Source organism: Anas acuta, chromosome 2 (genome assembly GCF_963932015.1).
Source record: "Anas acuta chromosome 2, bAnaAcu1.1, whole genome shotgun sequence".
NCBI classification, from domain to species: domain Eukaryota; kingdom Metazoa; phylum Chordata; class Aves; order Anseriformes; family Anatidae; genus Anas; species Anas acuta.
The window spans coordinates 106,278,055-106,300,468 of NC_088980.1; the positions used below are offsets into that span (position 1 = coordinate 106,278,055).

At 40.0% G+C, this 22,414-nt stretch overlaps 1 protein-coding gene across 10 annotated transcripts in view; it reads right to left on the bottom strand.

Moving 5' to 3' along the window:
* Positions 1-22,414, bottom strand: part of DLGAP1 (DLG associated protein 1) — a 419,465-nt gene that overhangs the window by 97,587 nt on the left and 299,464 nt on the right. The window lies entirely within an intron of this gene.

Below are 22,414 nucleotides of genomic sequence, written 5' to 3' on the forward strand. Positions count from 1 at the left end.
ACAGCAAGACTTGAAACAATCCTTGTGTATTTATGAAATAAGGATAATGTCAGCTCATTGATTGTGCTGACAAGTTGAGAAAATGTTGGCTGGGTAAGTAGCTTTACATGACTTGATGTCAAATCAGAAGTGTAAAAAACACAACTGTGTTTCTGAAGTGATAGCATTCCACACCTTTCCAATACCAGTGACAGATGGGATGGACAGGTAGTCAGAAACAAAGAAACCCTGTAAGTGATGGGCACAAACTGTACTCCTGACATACATGTATGTGCTTAGAGTCAACCAGCAAGGGTAACAACATCTATATACAATTTTTCCGCCTGTGAGATGTTTTCCATAATCTAAGGCATCCTATAAAGATGTGAGTCACCAAAAAAAGTGATCCATGTCATGACTTCTTCACAAGACACTTAGTTTTCAGGATACTTCTTTTAAAATGATTAATGATCAGATAATGTACTGAAAGGGTGATTCCTTGATATTTTCATTGAAATGTCTTTAATATTCTCTAAGTATTACAAAGCCAACAAATTAATTATTAACAACTTTTTCCATTTTGAAATGTAAATCTCTTGTGGACATTTGCTTGTATATGGAAGAAAAATCTGTAACCTAATTACAGGTTTAATCTTGGTCATTGAACCTTTAGAAATACATACCCAGTTGACCTGAAAGAAGAGGATACATTTCATGTCTAATTCCTCAAGCATTTGCAGATATTTTGCATTCAACTAGCTAATGATAGCAATTAGTATGAGCGATTTCCCAGTGGCATGCAAAATTCTGGTAATTGTCAATGTATTTTAGGAGGACAATTCCATTGTGTAATTGTACACCTAAGTAGTTCAGAAATTGGGTCTACTGCTGAATGGTACAATACAGGAATAAAATCTAGGCCATCTCTGCAATACACATCTCTAGCTGCTAATTATGTACCTAATAAAAATACGTAAACTTCTACTAATTACTAGGTATTCCTGTCACAAGATTATGATAAATCCTTTGCTTGCCATTTTCACTGGGTGTGCAGTGAAAATCAGCACACAGCAACTCATATTCATATACTTTGACTCCTTAAGCCATTTGATTTCACATGTTGAAAGTAGGAAGCTTTTTAGACATCATAATTACTAATGTTTCAAATGACTCATAAAAAGGAAGAGACAATGAAAAAGTGACCATTAATAACAGCTAGCTGCAGCATTTTGATAACTAGCACTAAAAAATTCCTGTCCATTATTTGATAAAAAATAAAGAAAAAAGAAAATAAAAATAGAATGAATAATTCAGCAGACATAATTTTTCAGATGCATGCAAGCTACTTCACCACCCTGCAGATCTGTAAACTGATCTGCATTGCCTGAAATGCATTTCTTAAACTAATTCAAAATGTATTTTAGGAGTATGTTTTGAACAGTTTGCTGCCAATATGTGACATGCAAAATTCAAATACGCTTGATTAGCTGCCAGTTAGTCAAACGTGTCACCTGGGGCTGTTGCTGTTCACTGATTAGCTGACCTCGCAAGAACAGACTGCAACACATTGCAAAATTCAGTGCACAGATAGTGCTAGACAGAAATTTGCAAGTGCTGAGGCAGGTGCCCTTTAAAGACTGGAACCACTCTGTTGAGGTGCAGGCACCCTGGGCAGCAAGATTTTGCTGTTGCAGCCAGGGTACAGATGCTCCCAGTGTCATGGAAGGCAACCACAAAAGGTACAGAAATTCATTTTCTGCATGCATTAGCGTAGTGTAAGAACACTTTCCCAGCTCTGCAGAAAACAAAGGCATCCATCCATGAGAGTAAATGTTTTTCTGTTGTTTCAGATGTGGGTGGTCAGCACAGCTGCCTTCTTTCTCTCACTGCTCTTGTTCCTGAATATATGACTGGCCAGTTTGGCACATATCTAGAACAATGTTTTACAGGTGGCCACTTATCCTAGCCTGCACATATCTCCCATCTGTTGTTTAAACCAGGCTAGGATATTGGCAGCTGTTGGAGGAGGTGGCTTTGTGCGTACTGATTGCTACAATCACTGCTTCACTGGACGTAGTGATGGGGAAAAAATAAAAATTTAAAACACCGACAAAGAAACATCTGAAGGTTTGCATTTATGATGATTACTAATACCTTTATAGCTGTGTAATAAATTGTCTCTATCTCCTACAGTACACTTCAATGAACAGCTGAAATGCCACTGGAAATTTTGAAATTATTCAAGTTAAGCACAAACCTGGCTATGTACAACAGGGGAAGATCTGAATGTCTAATTTATTTTTTCAAAGTTACTATTACTTATAAACAGCAAATGAAAATAACTTTTTCTTCCTTAGAGTTCAACTCTGTGTCATGTTGTGTGTGTATTACCTAAACTTTTGTTTGTGCCATTGTAATTTCCACAACTTAGTACAATAGACAAGGGACTAAGACTTTGGACAGCTCTTAGTGCCAATATAAAATGGTCAATTAGTTCTATTCACTGCATTGGATATATTAATTGGCAGAAGGAGGATGTGAATAATTAAACATCTTCAATGAGCTCCTCAAGTGTGCCACATCATTTCTGTGCTGCATTGCCTGCCTGTGTGACATGGGACAAGTGCTCAAGGGCAGTCCTGAACTCAGAGCCCAAGCCCTTTCCCAGGTTCTTACACACAGCTGTGGGGCCTGCGGGGGCTGACCAGAAGTCATGTTGAGGTGAGTGGAAAAATGAAGTTTTCAGGGTCCTGGTGGAGAAACCTTTACCCAGGCTTCCCTGGGTAAAGGAAGGCAAGTGTCTCTGACTGACATGGTATTCAAGAAAGCTTGAGGTACCCCACCTGTGAGGGCAAAACCCTATTGAAAGCCTGTGAGGGGTTCTTACAAGAGGGAAGGTGCTCTTTTAAGCGGAAAATAAGTTTAAATGAAACATCTAAAACAGAGGATCAAGTAGGTGTGCAAAGGAAAATTTTAAGCTGCCTTTGCATACGTGTCAGATATACTGAGGCTGAGTCTCTCATTTTCATTCAAAAATAGAAATGAAAGGCTTAAAATGCACACATGTAATCACCCCTAAGACATCCATGTTGAGAAGTACTTTCAACCCACTGTTACAGATGTGTTTGTATTTACACAGTTTTAATTCAGATGGAGACAAGTTTTGGTCCCTATTGTATTTAACTGACCATTTGTAGAGTGAGGAACTGCTCAACACAGGTAAGGAGAGGAGGTGCTAGAGCTAACTGATTTGTTCTGGTTTGTAAAGGGAGGTGTGGGACAGAGGCAGGAAACACGTCCTAGCCTGGTGCCCAACTCAGATGATCACCAGGATGAACGAAGGTGGAAGGAATGCCATAAATTCTCTTTACATGCTGCTTTGTTGTTTCTGACTCATATATTCTGTCCATAATTTAGTTCATTCACACATATATTAGAGGGTATAAAATATAGTGTTAGAATGTTAAAAATGAAATAGCTTTGAATGTGTTTCTGTAAGAGTTTCTTTGCCTTCAAAATAGCTTTGAAATGTCAAAGAGAAGGAAGACAAGAAGGATGTACCTGTTCACAAGAAGAGACAAGCTTAGTTTTAAATATTTCCTTTTCATTTAGGAAAGCACAATGCATGCTGGCATATATGTGCTTTTTATGAAAAACACTTTCATTTACTACATTTTGTGTCTAAATGAAATAAAGGGAGAGACTAGACCAACAATGGCTGCTTACCCCCTTGCTTAGGCCAGACACAACAGAAAGAAGTGTTGTAATGAAAAATCTTCCTAAGACTGGGTTGTCTTCTGCAAGTTTAGCATTTGGATTCACAGCACAAAGCACAGGGTTGTGCCAGTTGGATACTGTGCTATGCCAACACAAAATGACAAAGCAGAATAAAGGGAAAGTCCAGAGACATGTCCTGAATACCTCTGGAAGTCAGCAAAGGAGCATGCTAAAAATCAGCTTTTGAACAAACAAGAAGTCCCCAGAAACAAACCAAACCCAACAACAAGAAAAAACCCCTAATCCTGCAACCCACCACTATTGCTAAATATCCTTGCTCTCATTTTTCTATCCTGTAATGGACATCTTAGCTCCCAGGGGCTTGTTTACCACAGGCTGAATGCTCCATCTCCACTTGGCTAATGTGTATATTCAACATATATCTCTGTGCTTAATTTTATTTGCATTTTGGTTTTGCTGGAAGGAAGAATAACTGCAGTCTGACATTGAGCAAACACTGAAGGACATCAGGGAAGATCATGTACAGAACAAAGTCATTCAAGTGCATCTGTCTGATTCTAGCCATGACATGGGTCACCAGCCTGGGGTAATTTGATCATGTTGGCACCTATGTTCTGCTGCTTTTTCAGTGTGGTGAACACAAAGCTGTCATGCTACTGACAAAGATAAGGGCTGTACATAACAGTTTTGAGCATTTCTCCCCTCACCAGGGATTTTTCCAGGTTTTGAAGATCTCCAGTTCTGCTTTTGTTTAGAATCAAGTGAACCTCCTCATGGGAATTTCCTACCTTGAAGCTAAACAAATAAATAACTCTCTCCTTAAGTCCTTGGTGTGTTACTAAAGAGCCAAGCATGAGAAAGAAAAATCTAAAACTTGGAGACAATCAGTAAAGCTCGTCTGCTGAAGAGCAATTCAATGTTATCAGCACAAAACTGGCATTATAAGAGATGTCATTAATCAGAATTCAAACCATCCTCGCTGCACGGACCAACCAGCACATACCACAAAACCATGCCTGCAATAATAATCTTTCACCTGGTGTGGCACAGGGTGAGAAGAGGCAGAAACTGTGGTGCTGTGTATTTGTCTCTGCTTGATTTTACAGACGCTGGTAGGGCTGAAGAGGAAAGCACTTAAAAAAACAATTAATCCAGAAGTCTACACAGGTTAGTGTCATGCAGCTCTCTAATGTGTCTTTCTCCAGCTGTTGCAGCTTTTTGAGTAAGTACATGGTATCCTGCCAGAGAGTTCCTGTTTGTTTCACTAAGGACAGCAGGAACTGGATGGACTTTTTTTTTTTTTTTTTTTCCCAGCAACTGCTACAAAAAAGCACAGTCCCCTTTAAAACTCCCCATGTTGGTCTACTATCAGCTTTCAGACATGAAAACAGTTATTTGTGATTTCATGAGAGGGAAAAAGGACCTGTCAAAGGACACTGAAGCTCAGGGTTGGGATTTTTTCCCTTTTTTTTTGAAGGTGAGGTAGTTGATATTGCATGACCACATTTACTCCTTTTTAACTACTAAAATGTTATCAAACAGAGCTGACTACTGCGTAAAAATTAGCACACACATTAAAGCAAGGCTCCCCCTTCATCTCAAAGATCCTCCTAGGTGAACTGAAGGATCCTTTCACCTGTCACTGACGTGCTGAATCATCTCCATGCTTTCTAGACAGAGCGCATAAAGAATAGAGCATAGCACGGAAGTGACACATCGTGCCATATGCAATTGAGTTGGCAAGAGCAGATGGAAGATGATGCAGGCAGACATTATACAATTCTCTTTAATCAGAAATCTGGTTTACATGCTGGTGCTGATTCCCATGTGGGGGTGTGTGTGGGGGGAACAGTTGTGAGCGCTCTTCTCTTCCACCCTGGAGAGTGAAAAGAGATGCTGAAGCATAGAAACTGCTCATCCCAGGTGAACCAGCTCAACCCAGTGACGCTAGGGTAAGCTGTTACTGTATAACAGCACACAATTTTTATATACACTGGAAAAGAAATCCACCCTCTCTTGTCACACCTACTCTGGTAAGATAAAACATTTTTGAGGGTGCTTACCTTGAGAAGAGTAGCTTTCCTCTCAGAGGAAAGCTGGAGGCCTTATTATCCCCTGTTACCAATCTAATCATCCCCCATTATCAATCTTACTAAGTATACATACAAGCAGGTTTTTGAGATCCTTGACTGAGGAAAAGATCCCTGAACCTTCACCAAAAATGACACAAGGCTCTTCCCTCTTTCAGTGTGAGCATCCTTTGGGCTGGCAGGCATAATCCCAGGAACAAACAGCAGAGATGTGTTTATCTAAGCCGGAAAAGCTCTTGGCATGTATTAGATATTGGGTTAAGAGCATGAGGGTCTGAGTAGTTAGCCCTGCCTGGACCCCTTTGGCCCCTGTTAGGGTGAGGACAGATCCTTTGCTGCTCTCAGCAGCTGTCTTGTTTGCTGCGGACTCCTGAGGGATCCTTCATCTGCAGCAGGGCCCACTCTTCCAAATCCCCTGCATTAACCCAGCCTCTCTCTCCATTAAACATCTCCAGCACTGATTTAATGAACTCTTCTCTCTCAATTTGCTAACAGAAATGTCAAACCCTCCCTCCTGCAGCAAGCTCTCTGTTATCTCCTCTCAGCTCACCCATGTGACCCCATATAACTTCATGCTGCTGGTAACTTGTGTCACCCCTTCCCTCTGGGGAAACTCAAAAGTTATCCGCAGTCTGCTCAGATGAAACTCATTTCATCAAGTCTAGAGCTTTGCTCTGCTAGCCAAACACCTGCAGCAAGCCCTACAAGAAGTAGGGAAGGTGGTGCCTCGAGGCCTGCTCAGGCACAGCTTAGGCATCGGACACGAACCACTTCACCACTACATTTCTAATTGCTGCTATTATCACAAGTGACTCAAATGACACTGTCATTTCTCTCCCCCTCTCAGGTGTTCGGTAACATACTCAAAACATCCTTTGTCACACCTGTAGATCTGCACTTCCAGATGCATTCATGGCAAGGAGAAAAAAATGAGTATCTTAGTTTGGTTTAGGTTGCTCCTAGTCAGAATACTGACAGCCAGGGTGTTTGTTCTGTATGTTTGTTTGTTTGTTTGTTTGTTTGTTTAACCTCAGGGTATCTGTGACCAGGATATTGCCTGTTTCAACCCTTGTGCTATTCTAGAAAAATCACTGTCTCCAAAAGCCCAGACCTTACCTGCCTAATTAAATTTTCAGGTCACCCCCATGCATACATTAAAAATTTGATTAATTCTGCTGGTGGGAAACCCCAAGAATTATAGCTCTCTGCCAAACCACAATAGGAGAGCTGTTGCTTTTCAGGAATGTCACCCGGGCTTCTGTTGAGCTAGCTGTGTAACCAGCCCTCTTTGCTTATCACCATGGTTTATGCAGAAGCACCAGCTTGCTCCCAGGAGTGGGAGGATCGCACGCCTGCTCAGCTCAAAAGCATCTTCTGGGCAGGCTTCCCGTAACTGAGCATCCTGCTGTACTACACCAAGCTGTGGCATTGGTCAGTATTTACCTACAAATTATGTTTTCCAGGTAAATACTAAAATGGTAGTCACTGATAAGTGTCAATGTAGTGTTTACTTAAGAGCAATTTTTCTTGACAGGCTGCACAAACATTTTCAGTCTTCAGTGTCCTCAGCTCCACGTGGATCTGAAACCAAGTGATGGTCACCTACATGCTGCATGGCCCTAAGCCTGCAGGCCCCACCATGCATCTGACAGGCACCGAGCTCAGAAAGAGATTTCCACACATCTGGGCTAGATCTGTAAAAACATCTCCCAGTGAGATCAGGAACACTTCTTAGTTTTGCAAGTCAACGCCATTACTCCAAAACCTGTATATGAATAAGCAGCCACCTGTGTTTTTCCAGAAGTGCATTTTACATAGACAGCTTTTCTCAATTCCTATTCAGTCTTCTGCCATTTTAAAAGTTTCAGACATCTACCAAAAAAAAAAAAAAAAAAAAGCAGGTTCAGCACCAGCCATACAGATGTGCAATACAAACCAGAACTATTGGAAAAACTCTGAAAAGCAATCTCAAAGCAATGAGGAGGGTAGGCAAATAACTCTCAAAGGAAAAAGAGAAAAATAACAAATCTAACTAAGCTAAGGGGCTGAGCTCACTTTCATGTATCTTTGAGAACAGCACTATCTTCAAAAGGATGCTTGAGAAAGCAAGATGCAATACAGGGAAAAGCATGCTACATGCTCTCCTGCTGTGGCTACAAGTTATGTCTTGATGACACTTGCAAACTACTAAATTGGACTGTAATATGTGCTTGTGGGGGATTTTGTCGCCTCCTTTCCCTTGATGGTGCTATTTTGGAAGATCATATGTGCACTCTCACTAAGTGGTTATTTCAGTATCCTCTACTTTAGCTGTTTTTTATTTGAAGAACACTAAGCATTTTAGAGTGTCTAAAAAGAAGACTGCTTTTTATTATTTTCTAAGCATGTACTTTTGACTTACTATGTTTTGTTTCTGTGCAGACACCTGGGAGGTGTTGACTTGAAATGTCAAGTCAACTTGACATTTGGCTTGAATGCCAGCCGCTCCTGACAGGAGGGTTTGAGAGGGGGATGAGAAGACAAAGCAGTGACCGCCTGGATAACTTTACCAACAGTTTCTCAAGCTGTGTCTGGATGAACATAGCTCAGAGCTCAGGTGTGACCTGCAGCTGTCTTTTGCTATTAAAATGGTATTTCAGGGGAAACTGTTCGAATGGGAGTTATCACTGAATAACAAAAAAACACTGCCACCTCTCCTGTCATACCAGAGAAGCTGGAAATAATAACTTTTATTCTATACTTTTATGTAAAGTAATGTCTAGAGTATAAGTAAATTAAAAAATGATGGTGTGAAGTAGGGTTTCTAACAAATTCTCTGCTGATTTTCTGTGCTGCAGTCTTTCCTACTCTAGGAGATTTTCCCTTTTAACTCTGATCATGCACAGCCAAAACAATACCGCAGGAGAAGGGAGACTTTGCTTGCATGTAACTTTACCAGAGGTATTCCTCAGAAAAAAAAAAAAAAAAAAAAAAAAAAAGGAGCTGCTACCATTTTCCCTTCAGCTGCTTTCACTTCAAAAGAAATCCCTTGAAAGAAACCCCGATAGTTCAAAAAAATCCAGCTGTCCATGTATATTTTATAATTCTCTCTTTTCATTCCAAAGTCATTACAGTTTTGTTTTGTTTTGTAGAGGTTACAAACAGACCAGACTGCTGCACTGAGAAACAACGTGAAGTGGTAACACATTATTTCAGGTATGTGTGAAATATATCATTGCCTATGCAGTTTGGTTTGTCAGTGTTTTTACAGACAGGATCAAAAAACTGAATACCTTCAGCTGGAAGCCTGCAGTTGATTTATATTGTGAAAACTTTTCTGATTACTAGAATGCTCAAAAAAATTAAAATGTTGTTTAAGACACATTTCAATTTTCTTTTCCTTCCTTCCTTCCTTCCTTCCTTCCTTCCTTCCTTCCTTCCTTCCTTCCTTCCTTCCTTCCTTCCTTCCTTCCTTCCTTCCTTCCTTCCTTCCTTCCTTCCTTCCTTCCTTCCTTCCCTCCTTCCTTCCCTCCTTCCTTCCCTCCTTCCTTCCCTCCTTCCTTCCCTCCTTCCTTCCTTCCTTCCTTCCTTCCTTCCTTCCTTCCTTCCTTCCTTCCTTCCTTCCTTCCTTCCTTCCTTCCTTCCTTCCTTCCTTCCTTCCTTCCTTCCCTCCTTCCCTCCTTCCTTCCTTCCTTCCTTCCTTCCTTCCTTCCTTCCTTCCTTCCTTCCTTCCCTCCTTCCCTCCTTCCCTCCTTCCCTCCTTCCCTCCTTCCCTCCTTCCCTCCTTCCTTCCTTCCTTCCTTCCTTCCTTCCTTCCTTCCTTCCTTCCTTCCTTCCTTCCTTCCTTCCTTCCTTCCTTCCTTCCTTCATCTTTTTTTAAAAAATATATTAAAAACAAAATAAAAACCAGATGACTTATGTGTTATAGGCTATCCTTTGGCCAGACTTTTACACAATGCATCCTGATGAAACAGAATTTATGATATTTTGGACTACGAGAGAACAAAGGAAAAAAATATCTTGAGAAGCTTGCATAATAATGACAAATCCAGCTGGGAACAGAAAGGGATTTTTTTTCTGCAATTTATTTAAAACAGTTATCTTTTAAACACATGAAAAATAAATACCCTGAAACATTTATTTGGGTCTGGAACTAAAGGAACGGAGAACCATTTATCATGCTGTTAGCATCAAGGGCAATGATTCAGATGGAGACAGTGAGAAAGTAAAAAATATTTCTGAAACATGGATCCTTTTCAGGGCTGAGGATCTTCAGAGGAATTGTGTACCTCATTAGCAAGGAAGAAAACCTTTAAAACCTGAAAAAGTCAGCTGGCATCTTGACCTGTAATAGCAGGAGTTCTTAAGTACTTCCAAATACTTATTTGAATTTAATTATCTTAGAATTAAAATGTGTGCTTTACTGAATTGGAATACTACTCTTTTCCAATGAAAAATTAAATAAAATCCACTGAAGTCAGTTGAAAATGAAAAAAAAAAAAGTGCCCAAACATCTTTGTTTGCATAGGGAAAGGAATAAAACTAGTTCTTCACGGAGGGCTGATTAATAGAGTGCGCTAATCCTGTATAAATCAGAAGCCAGACAATCACTTGTGAATGAGATAGGAAAAAAGGAAAGGGGGGATCTGTCGCTTAGGGACCTGGTTTAGTGGGTGACATTGATAGCAGGGTGGGTTGGACCAGATGATCTTGAAGGTCTCTTCCAACCTTAATGATTCTATGATAGGTTATATGGTGAAGCTGAAGATGGCCCTCTACTACTCAGATGAAAATACCTGGATATCTATTTTTTTAAAATCACTGTAACAGAAAAACAACAACAACAAAACAAACAAACAAAAATCCCTAAACTCTAAAATTTCCAAGATAAGCAACTTCTACTTGGCATTTAAAACCATGGGCAATGGCCTGTGATTCAGGGGTTTGGATTTCAGTTTTGACAGAAAATTGCTGTGACCTGGAAGAGAAGTCATATAAACTCTTGGGCTCAGCAAACAGGTATGTTAATAGTTCCCTACAGCACCTCTCACATGATTTTCTGATGCTGAATTAAAGTTAGCAAATGTGACTGAGGTTCCTGGTTGGAAAAGAATAGCAGCATCATATTTTTATTACATTACTGGAGGCAAAAGTGAGAGAATTAAATAAATAATAAAGTTCAGCTCCAGAAACACATATTCTGTGCAAAGCAAAGATGCTGGTCAATAAAGAGGAAAGAATGTTTGGTGTGATGGTCAAAAGGTGCTTTAGAAGAAATGCATTTTTAGATTAAAACCATTATTGACTATGTATGGTGATTTACACTCTCATCTGAAGTCAATGCTTTTGCTGAGGGAACATAGCACTCTGAAAATATCTCCAGCCTACTAAAACTGCAGCAAGCTACAGAAAGGTTTAATGTTTAAAATGCCCATTTTAAGCAAAGCATGATGGAACCTACATTACTTTCTTGAGCCTCACAGCTCTTAAGAGGGGGGCTGCAATTTTGCCCTGAAGTTACTTAACTTAATTGAGCCGGATGAGTAAGTGTTGTCTTTCTCAGATGACCTCTTCCTTAAATGTTTGTTTTATACGCAGCAAAACTATTTTTACAGCTCAGATTTTTGTCACCTGGATTAGGAAAGCAACAGTGTTTTGTTAATATATTAATCAATTTCTTGTTGTCAGGAAAGACAGGGCAGAGATGTGTCTGAGTGTTCGAGCACCAGCTTGTTTTTGTGTGCAGGTGGCACTCACAAGGCCACCTTTGAGGGTCTGCTCAGTGTTCCAAGACTTTGGCATCACCTGTGATGTGCCAGGTAAAGACCAATTTGTCAACCTGCCAAATTTTGTCCCTCTGACTAAGTAAGTAGGGCTTTCCAGCCTTGCCACACCTTCCAGTTTCCCTGAACAATTCATGAGGGGATGTGTTTGATCTTAATGATGTGTATATGTCCAAGCTGTCCACTGGTATAACTGGTATACAGACATACGTGGACGCATCCTGGTAGATGGACAAAAGACTCATACCCAAACTGTCCCCAGTATTGAACCATGACTGGACAAATTAAGCTGCTTCTAATACATCAGTTTTTCAGTTTAACATGTCAGAGATCTGCCGCATTAAATTGCTTGGATTTGGTGCAATGTACTGTGTGGAACTACAGAGATGCAACAGAAGTGGGGTCACCTTCTTTACATGACTGCTAATGGAAATCATGTAATATGATTAACAGAAGGGACTGGCAAAGCTTGAGGTGGCCTTGAAAAGCTGCAAGGCTGGTCACATCACATGGTCATGGCTGCATACACAAGGGAATGAAGGATTACCAAGCAGGCAGTGAGCTGGAGGATGTGAGCCTGAAAAACGTAAGTTCCTAGTAGTTAAACTAATGGAATCATTCAATGAGATGTTAATAAAGAGCTCCAGTTATTCTCACTGGAGCCAGCCAGCCACTAGAGGGAGGAATAATCTAGTGCCAATGATTGCAATTTATTACGCTTTTGCAATGTATAACGTTTTTTTCCCTTAAAGCTTGTCTCATGAGGTTTGAAAAATCTCTTCAGTGAAAGGAAAAAACCCTCTAGTTTTCACAGTTGGTGAAGAAAGTATACAAAGTTCAAGGGCTCAAGAAACAGAAAGGATATATAAAATGCTATGCATCTATTACATCTTGGAATATATTCTGATTTTACAGCCCAGATGAATTGTGGACATGATTTTCAGTTAATTATGATTCAAAGAGCAATTTGCTTTCACAGCATTCATTATACCATTACAAAAGCTGTAGGATTTAAAACTTTTTAATGTGCTTTACATGAAGGAAAGTACTTTTCCTTAGTGGCTGGAAAGGACAGGTCAGCACTGCAGTTGAAAAAGGAATTGTCCTTCTCTAGAACAACTGGCAACCTGCTAAAAAGTTACTTCCACATTCTTTAAGAGTGAAGCTCTTTGAAAGCAGAAAACAAAAGCCCAACTCAGCAATACACTTGCAATTGGTATTATACCAATTTTGTTTGTTTCACTACAGATAACTATGATAAATACTTGTTTATAGCAGCAAGGAAGCAATTTAGATGTGTGAAGGCAGGTTTTTGCGTGTACAGCTATTCACTATTCACTGATGAGAGCTATTCAGTAACAGGAAGATGCTAAATAAAATGAATAGTCTGGAGAGAGGCAAAGAATTATTTAGATAAGCAATTGTTACAGATTAGGTGGATCAAATCTTAAGTTTTCCTGAAGGTCTATTAAGGGGAAAGTCTGAGTTGCATTTATTTCTCAACTTAGACAAATTCTGCCTACATTAATGGACCCAGTCCTACCTGCCTAAATAGCAAAGAAAGTAGTAGGAGGAAATGGATCAACTACTCATCAGGAGAAAATGGATACTCCTCATGAAAAGATTGTGGCAAGCTCAGGGGTAGTCTTCTCTATGGTGAGTTCTAAGGTCTGACTAAGGTCTCTCACTGAGGTCTTGGGCCAAGAAGGAACCTGCTCCTCTGCAAGCTCTGGCAGGTTTTTCTTGGCCTGGCAGCACCGTGCTCTTGGTGGGTTGGGTTGCCATCGGTACAGGGCTGTCAGTGCTGCTGTCTCTCCTCTCCAAAGAGGAGAAATAAGAAGACCATAACAGAGATGAGTGTTCCTTGCAGCCTTCCAAACGGCTTTTCATCAGCAAATTCACAGATTTTCCAGGAATAGGCTTGCACAAAACATACAGTGGGAACCCCCTCCACACAGCCAGACTGCGATTGTCAGCCTGTGTGGTGTGCTTGCTTCTCTGCACAGCCTATTCCATGGCAGCTTAGTCTCTGAGATATATTAAAACATCTTTTCCTAGCTCTGACGGCCTTCCCTATGGGAAAAAAAATAAAAGCATTTTAAGATTTCCTTCTGCTATGGTGTGAAGGGTAACGAATACAAAGAAAATTTATAGAGATGTGAGTAGGAAGCAGTATGTCAGTGTGCATGGGCAGGGCATAGAGGGTCGAGGAGAGGCAGGATTAGCTGGAGAGAAGCACGTCTATCTATCATTTACCCCCTGTGAAGGCATCTGAACCACCTCTGGGACATATGTTAGTGATGGGTGTGGGCTGCACAGCGGGAAGAGAGGGGGAGATGCATCAAGTAACAGGAAGGTTGTAGCTGTGGATTTCAACAGATGCAGCAAAATGCAACATGAGGTACTGCTACTCCTAGGAGCAACAAATTCTCCCCTTTGGACTTTCACACATCATGGGGAGAGTAAAAACACATACAGCAGGTGGAAAGACAGAAGACAGCAGCCTGGCAGCAGGACGTGTTGTGAGGAGCACAGTTCAGAAGAATCGACAAGAACCAACCCTTTCATCCCATAGCTCTGCTGGCAGAAGAGCTTGCTCACTCAGCTCTCATCTTAGCAGCACCAGTGGGGAAATTCATGGAAGATACAACTTCTTTCCCACGCCTTGCCTCCCTGCTCGTACCATACGGGCTCTCCCCACGCACCTCAGTGAGTGCAGGGAGATGCTGCTGTGATCTGGAGCTGAGAGCGATGGGGTAATGACTGACGGTGACTTCATGAGCGCTTCTGCAGCCTCTTTGGAAGGCTCTGTAATTGCTGTGCTGACTAATGACGCATTTCTAGTGACATCCTGATGTGAAGGAGGTGAATGTTTTTATTCCTGCCCACGTGGAGCTGGAAGAGGATGTGCAGGGAGCAGCTGGGCACCCAGCACCGCTTCCTCTGCTGCCGTGGCAAGGCATGGAGGAGCAGGGGCCGGACTCTGCCACCCCCCTGCTCTCCTCTGGCTGAAAGAAGGGCATCAGACCCAAGAGTTCTGCATCTTGTCCTTCATTTTAATTGCTCGGCTGTTCTTGCCCACCCCTGCCTGAACAAAGCAAGCCAAATGCTTGTTCCAGGTGCACCCCTTGTGCTCTTCTTGGACCTGAGCAGCCAAATCATACCTTAGAGTGCTCCTGAGCTATAATTAACCTTAGTGTATCATTTCACGGCAGAGAAAGCCGTTAAATTTGCCTGAATTGAAAAGAACTTGGAGGAACACTGGCAAGATAATGTTTTTAACAAGCAGCTTGATTAATTCATGGCAGAGGTTATCATCCAATTGTGTTGGGTAGGAGGCTGACATTTAAAACTTCACATGTACTTTGTCAGGAAAAAAACAAACACGCACACACACAAAAACCAGCCAACACACCCTCCACAGCTCAGCTTTTAAACACACCACACTTGAGACTTATAAACAGCACACTGCAGAATACAGTACTGAGGACCCAGATCCCAGTTGCCCAGCATTCCCAAGAAAAATAGCCCCGCAATCATTTTTCTGTGCCCTGTCCCTAATAAGTCTCATGACTTAGAATTAAAACAAAGAAATAAATATCAGCTCAGTGTAGATTTGGAGTGCAGTGCACACCCTGCCATAGCGTGGGATGCTCTCCCAAGCCTTGCCTTCCACCTGTGTTGGGGCAGTAGGCAGCCCAGGGAGCCAGGCAAAGGACTGGCATTCATCTCTGGTCTACCCTGGATCAGATATAACCTTCCCATTCTGGCCTCAGTACTGCCCATGGTAGAAATACTGAGGGAGTAATGGTGAAATTTAAGATGGTACAATAGAAACTGTAATACTCTGCTCAGAAACAAGCTGCTATCTGTTCATGGATACAAAAAAAAAAGACTAATTTTACTTTTCCTCTCCAGAAATATAAACATGCTATTTATAAGAAGGGATAAAGTCATGTTTCTTATATTGATAATCAAAAATATTTTAAAACAGACCTGTAAATAGGCATCAAGTTCTAAACCAGCAGTTTGCATATCACTTAAATGTCATTTTTATTTCACCTATTATTTCAAGATATTCCTTAAAAATAAAGATTCTACCTTCATATATTATTTATCATTATTCTCTGTTGCTTACATCATCTAAGGTGGTACATGGAGTAAAACAGATAATCTGAAAACAGATGCAAGAGATGAACAATCTACATCAATATCAGACTATAGCCCTGTTTTTAGAGACAGCTTTTCAGGTGATTCACGGTTTGTATGAATTTGAAATTGATTATTTTGCCGTTCTTTGGGCTGTTGCCCTTAAGGGAACTAGTTGCTTTAAATAACTCTTATTATGTGGACATATTGATTGTGAGAACTGGGACAAGAAATAGGCGTAACATGTAATTTCAATAGAAAATGAGGGCTTGCCAATCCTCTGCTGGAGGCAAAGCACACAGGCAGATACCACAGTCCTCATGGAGGTCTAATGAATCTGATTAACTTCTCTGGAGATGGGACAATTAGAGATAATGGGAAAGAATCTGCCTGGAGTTCATGTGTGTTTGCACCAGGATCCATGTACAAGGGCTGCCTGACTGTTGGTCAGTAGCAAGGGCAGCAAACCCAGCTGCCCAAGAAATCACTCCCAGGATAGCTCAAAGCATGGCTGATAGAGTGCAACTAACCACTGCCTGTACAGTTGGTGGCCGTGGAGCCCCGAAATGAAAGCAGGCAGAGCCATTTTTCAGTGCAAACTCATGCCTTTGGGTGATAAAAGCATGCAGAGTGAAGGATGCAGAAGTGTTAGCAAAATAGCAGCTCTAGTCAGGGCTGGGAACATGGGGATAAAAGGCCTGTGCAAAACTCACAGTGATGGTATTATTAACAGGGCAAGTGAAAAAGTTTAATAATCAAATTGCCAGGGTTGAAAGTCATAGCAGGAGGTTGTGTTAGGACCAGGACTGTAATAAATGAAAGCAGAAGAGAATGGTACACCCTCATTATTTGCAAAGGCTTGAAATTCATTAAAGCTTGAAATAAAATAGGTGGTGGTGATGGTGGAGAGGGATATAGAAATAGTTGATAGTTGAAGGGACAGGGAGTCTAGATGTGGTATTCTTCATGAACGTCTTGGCTTATAAGGAAGGATGCTTAGCTCTGTACTTAGGATTATGATTTAAGAATATGAAGGAATTACTCAAAAGGGGAAAAAGTGGGAGAAGTGAAAAGAGAAAGGAAAGGGGCAACAGAAACAGTGACGTAGTACTAAAATTAATTAAAATTAAAATTAAAATTAAATAAAAAAAAAAAGTCTAACCCCTATCAGTCTATCATCTTGTTTGAATATGGCATCATCCACTCCTTCTCAATTCAAATTCCTTTGTTAATCACAGGTCAACAGCAATCAATTTGTGCCTTAAATCAAATGATCTCTCAGAGAGGGCAAAGTAATAGGCAGAGAGTTAGTGCTATGCCAGAGCTTACATTCTACCCAACAGTAGATGACTGAACAAACTGCAGTGGCACAGCCTGACTCACCAGAATTTCAAACAAGTCTGAACAACAAATCTTTGCCAAAGCACTGTTGTCTCACAGCTCTTACAGCCACACAACTGAGATGAGTCCAATGGATTCTACATCAGTCAAATCCATGGCTAAACATTTAGATTGGGCCCTTCTAACTAGACAGTGCCAACGGTTCTGAAATATCTAACATCTTTGTCTGCAACTTCATGAGAATGGTGGAATGACATGTTGGCTACATTCCGCTCGAATAAAGAAAAAAGACATTTTCAAAACCCCAAACTGAAAGCTTCCCCCATGAAATTCCAGCTTTTATAAATATAATTTCTATGACCATTACAAAAATAATTATTATGAGATAAAGTCTCGGCCCAGTTTGACACCATTTTACCCACAGTGGTTTTAAACTTTCTTCATTATGTATCTGTGATTTTGAGATTTACACCAAGTTTAGAAGCACATTATTTCTCTAAATGGGGTTAAGATAAAGTAGCATTTTTCAGTTTTGAAAGGCAAAGAGTGTAAGTAATAAATGAAGTGAGAACCTTGTACAATTTTGCATTACATTTTACATTTTTCAAATTTTGTTATGTGGACGTTAATAAATATTTACTATTACAAGAGAGTTTTAATAAACTTCTCTTTATTTACTCTACTATTTTTTTTTTAGTGTGATAAAGTCATAAGTAATAAGAAAATATTTTTGGAACTGGCCCAATGAGTAATGCCTTCTAAAGGAAGGTTTTCAAGGTTTCCTTTCAAGTGTAAAAGTAATAAAGGCTTAGCAAAGATTTGCAATCGCAATTGTCAGATTTAAAACAGGAGAGATTTATGTACTAGCCCTGAAAGCTCCTGAGCTTGCCTTCAGCATGATACATCACTGTCACAGTGCAGAGCTATGCAGACACAACCCAAGCTTGGCTGCCACTGAAATAAAGGGAAAGATGTGGGTGCTCTGAACGTTGCTGCTGGCATTCATGGGTGACAGAACAAGTTAATGCTGTCTGCAGGACCTGGCATTGCTGCAGGCCAAGCTGCTGGGCAGCTAGGGCACGGGCTGATCAGGTAGCAGAGGAGAACTGGAAATTGCCACACAGAAGTCAGATACAGATGCAAACACAGAAATCTCTCATAGGAACTTGGAAGCTGCTGCAGAGGTGCTTTCAACAACAACAAAAAAGTTACTCCATCTTATCAGTATAACAAGTAAAACACAAGAAAATGCAAGAAACAAATGACTGGGCATCAGCATGACTTAGATACTAATAGTTTCTTCTATCTGTAAGGGCAGAACAATTACTCACTTCCATGTCCCTCTTTCTCACCCTAACATGATGCAAGTTGGCAGAAGATACCAAAGCATGTCTGGAGAAGAAATACACTACTGTTTGTCTTGTAATTGCACATTAAAACTAAAGCAAAATACACTATTTTAACTTGTTCTATTTTTAATCTAAAAGGGCTACAGCATTTCACAGTGGAAGAACAGCACACTTCTAGCTGATCAGAATAGAAAATTATCATGAATAATTGACTTTATTATTGTTGTTTGCTTGCTTGTCTTGTTATGTTGGACATTAAGGATTCCACGCTGAATTTTGTGCAAGTGCACATCTCTTTTTATGCCTGAGAATTTTCTGCATGGCAGGTTTAATACATCATCCGAGCTCCCCTTAGCAAACTAAACCGGATAGTACAAGATCACATATCGAGATTCAAGCATGGTATTGCTGGCAGCATTCAGAACATAATTTCAAAATGCTAGCAATGAAATAACATTTAAAATACATTAAAGCATTGTGAGGCACTGCTGTGGGTGGGATATCTATATTTACTATTCAACAGCAGGCCTGCAGGAATAATTTGGTCATGATGAGGGTTTTATTTTTATATTTAAAAAATAAGTTAAAGAAAGGAAGTAAGAACAGTGATACTGTGTATATTGAATAGCCTAAGAAAAACAGAGAATCATGAAAGATCAGTCTGGAGGGGATTTCATGAGGTCATTTGGTCCCTCTTCTTACCCTAGAGCAGGATCAGCAATACCTAAATTATTCCTGATAGACATTTTCTACCCTGTTTTTGAAAATGTCTAGTGAAGTGATTTCTCTTGGCAATCCACTCCAGTGCTTAACTATCATTACCGTTAGGAAAATTGTCCTAACATCTAGCTTGTGCATGTCCTTGCAGTCTAAAGTAGCGTTTCTTCTCCTGTTCCCACTGGACATTATTAACTTACTTCCTGAGACAGCTTTTTAAATAGGTGGGCAGAAGTAGGGCTAAACATAAACAAGACCAGTTTTGCACATATATACATGTATGCATGGTGTGTAAAAAACTATATCTTGAAAGAGATGGCTGAAAATCACATTGTGGTTCAGTGATTATAATTGTGTTTCTTAAAATAAGCCCTAGAAGTGCCCACTTTACACATAGAACGATAAACTGTGATTTATAAAGCAAACAATGGGATGGACCTGAAATCATCAAAATAACTTGATTTAAAATGAAGTTTTTTACAGGATTTAACCTAAGGATTTTATCATAAAGCCAAACCTTGTGTGAAATTGAGCCAGATAAGTAGACACAAGATGAAGATTTTCATTTCTGCAAGTTAGGAGATCATCAAAATGAGGCAGCAGTTTTTATTTAACAAATCAACAACTTCCAAAGCAGTATTCCAGAACTGTCACAAGGTTACATTTTGCTTAATCTATATGGCTCATCTTCACAGTTGTGATGTCTATGAGGAAGCACTTTCCAGTGACCGGCAATAACCAGACAAGCTTTTTGGTGAATAAAAACAGGGTCTCAGTCAAACAGACATCAGAGCAATGAAGAAGGTGGGGATATTCAACCTGAAACCCAGACCTTGCCAACACTTCCCCACATGGCCAACTCAAAGAAAATCAGATGTCCCATTTAGGAAGAACAATGTAAGTGTGTGTATGAGAATATGCAGAACAAAGATATTTAACTCTTATCATTTTGGAAGGGAGAGAAGCAGAATAAATGTTCCAATATACTCCTCTAAATTATGCTGTTGTCATACATGACATTTTAATGACTCCACTCCCTGACTCTCCGCCTACCTACACTCCCTCCCTATCCTTGCCAACCCTCCTTTCCCCCCCAAAGTCCAGATTGAAATCAAAAGACCTATGGCTTTTGATGGTATAGGGGTAGAGATGGAATAGGGGTCAAAGTTTTTGTAGTACTGTATAAATAAAATCAGTAACTAGAAAAACATATTCCCCAGATAAGGGGATACCTGCTCTGCACAAACAGAGAAGGCAGAGAAGAAGCATCACTAAATAATGGCATAATCTTCATAAAAGTTACAAAATTGGAAAAGAAAACAAAACAAAAAACAGCTTCACATAATATTCCTTCTATTGAGATAGAGACATGCCACTAAAAGTAAGTCCATGTTGAATAACAAAATATGACTGAATTTCTGATTTTCTTTTCTTCATAACAACGTATTTCCTCAGAAGAAATAGGTGAACATTTTGTCAACATTTTAACAAAACTTTGGAAAAATACTTTAAAAACCCAGGAATCCTTTTACAAAAAATGAAAACCAGGTCTGCTTTAACTCTTTACATGAAAAAATGTGAAACCGTCTGTTTTTATATATTAAACATGTTCTCCCATATTTTAAACTAACTTCAACAATTGCCCATATAATTTCCTATTATGGTGGCTGTTGATATCTGTTATTTTGCAAGACTATATTTGGAACAAATTAAACAGCTCTTCAAGAAAGAATCTGATAATACATTTTGGGAAAAGGAAAGAAGAAAAGATGAAGGACTCTTTCAAGGCTGACACATAATTCTTATGAGTAAGGCTGAATGGAAATGCCAGAGGTACCACTACAGGAAGAGTACCTCAACTATTACGTTCTGGAGTGGGAGATGTAGTTCATATAACAGTTATCATTTTTTTTTTTTTTTTTTTTTTTTTTTTTCCATTATATTTGCAAAATTTGAATGGGAATTTGGATTTGAACAAGAGTTTGAGACCACTTTTCTTCTCTTATTTCAACTGCTCTTCAGGCAGATGGGATTGTTACATGATGATCCCAGCAGAGGTTGTACATGCCCTTTCTCTACAAATAAGTGAATAGCATAAAAATTGTTATCTAAATGTTTACTGATATTTACTTTAATATATTCATTATTAAAATTTATTGGATATTTTTCTGTTTATCAAATGGATTAATCACATAGTGTTTGCTTGAAATAGAATTTTATTATATATTATATATATATTATATATATTATATTTTATTATATATTAGCATTGGAACCGAAGTGTTCTGTATTCATTTTTTAGATAAGTCAGACATGGGTTACATTCCCTAATGTGAACAAATGTTCTCATAGTAAATACTTGTACACAAATCTTTCATACGTGTGTACAAACATGCTCTTCATATTTTATGGAAGCTTGTTCAGATATTCCCTGAAAGGAAGTTCAAGGCTAGCATAGGAAAGATGAATTAATTTATTAAAAAATGTCCACCTGATGTTCATGCAAATGATGCGACAGCCTTTAGTATTCCCTCCAGCCTGGAGAGTCATGATGACAGTAAAAAAAAATGACTACATCAGCCTCCTGACAGCAAATAACTTACTTGAGGGATCAATTAAATACACATGTTTAGAAGATGTGATTCTTGCTTACAAACATCATTATCAGAATTGTTATTCAGCAGATCCTGTAAAAGTCTAAGTGATGGCCATTGCAAAACACATCTCTGAAAATCCATGACTATGCTACCAGATTCCAGTTCTGTTGGCCTACAGTTTTAACAACCCCTAAACCCTAAAAGATGACTAGCGAATTTAAAGTTTTTTTCCAATGCTTATTCTTACATAAGTTAATTGTAACTGTTTGTAATGGGTTTATGTGGCAGAGCTTTGGTAATGTGGGAAGGAGGGCTGCAGGGGTGGTCTTTGTGAGAAGAGTCCAGAAGCTGTCCCGTGTCAGACCTGTTGCTGGCCAGAGGCAAGCCAATGAGTGATGCTGGTTGGGCCTCTGGGAGAGCAGATTTTAGAAAAGGGAAAAAAAAATCTGCTGTGCAACAGCAGCTGGGAGACAAGGGTGAGAACCTGCAGACCCCCAGGTCACTGCAGCAGGAGGGCTGGAGGTGCCCCAGGCACACAGCAGCAGTTCCCCTGCGGCCTGTGGAGAGGCCCCTGGTGGAGCAGGCTGTCCCCCTGCAGCCCATGGGTCCCCCATGGAGCAGATCTCCACACTGCAGCCCCCCCATGGGTGGAGGAGCCCCCGGTGGAGCAGGTGGATGTGGCCTGGAAGAGG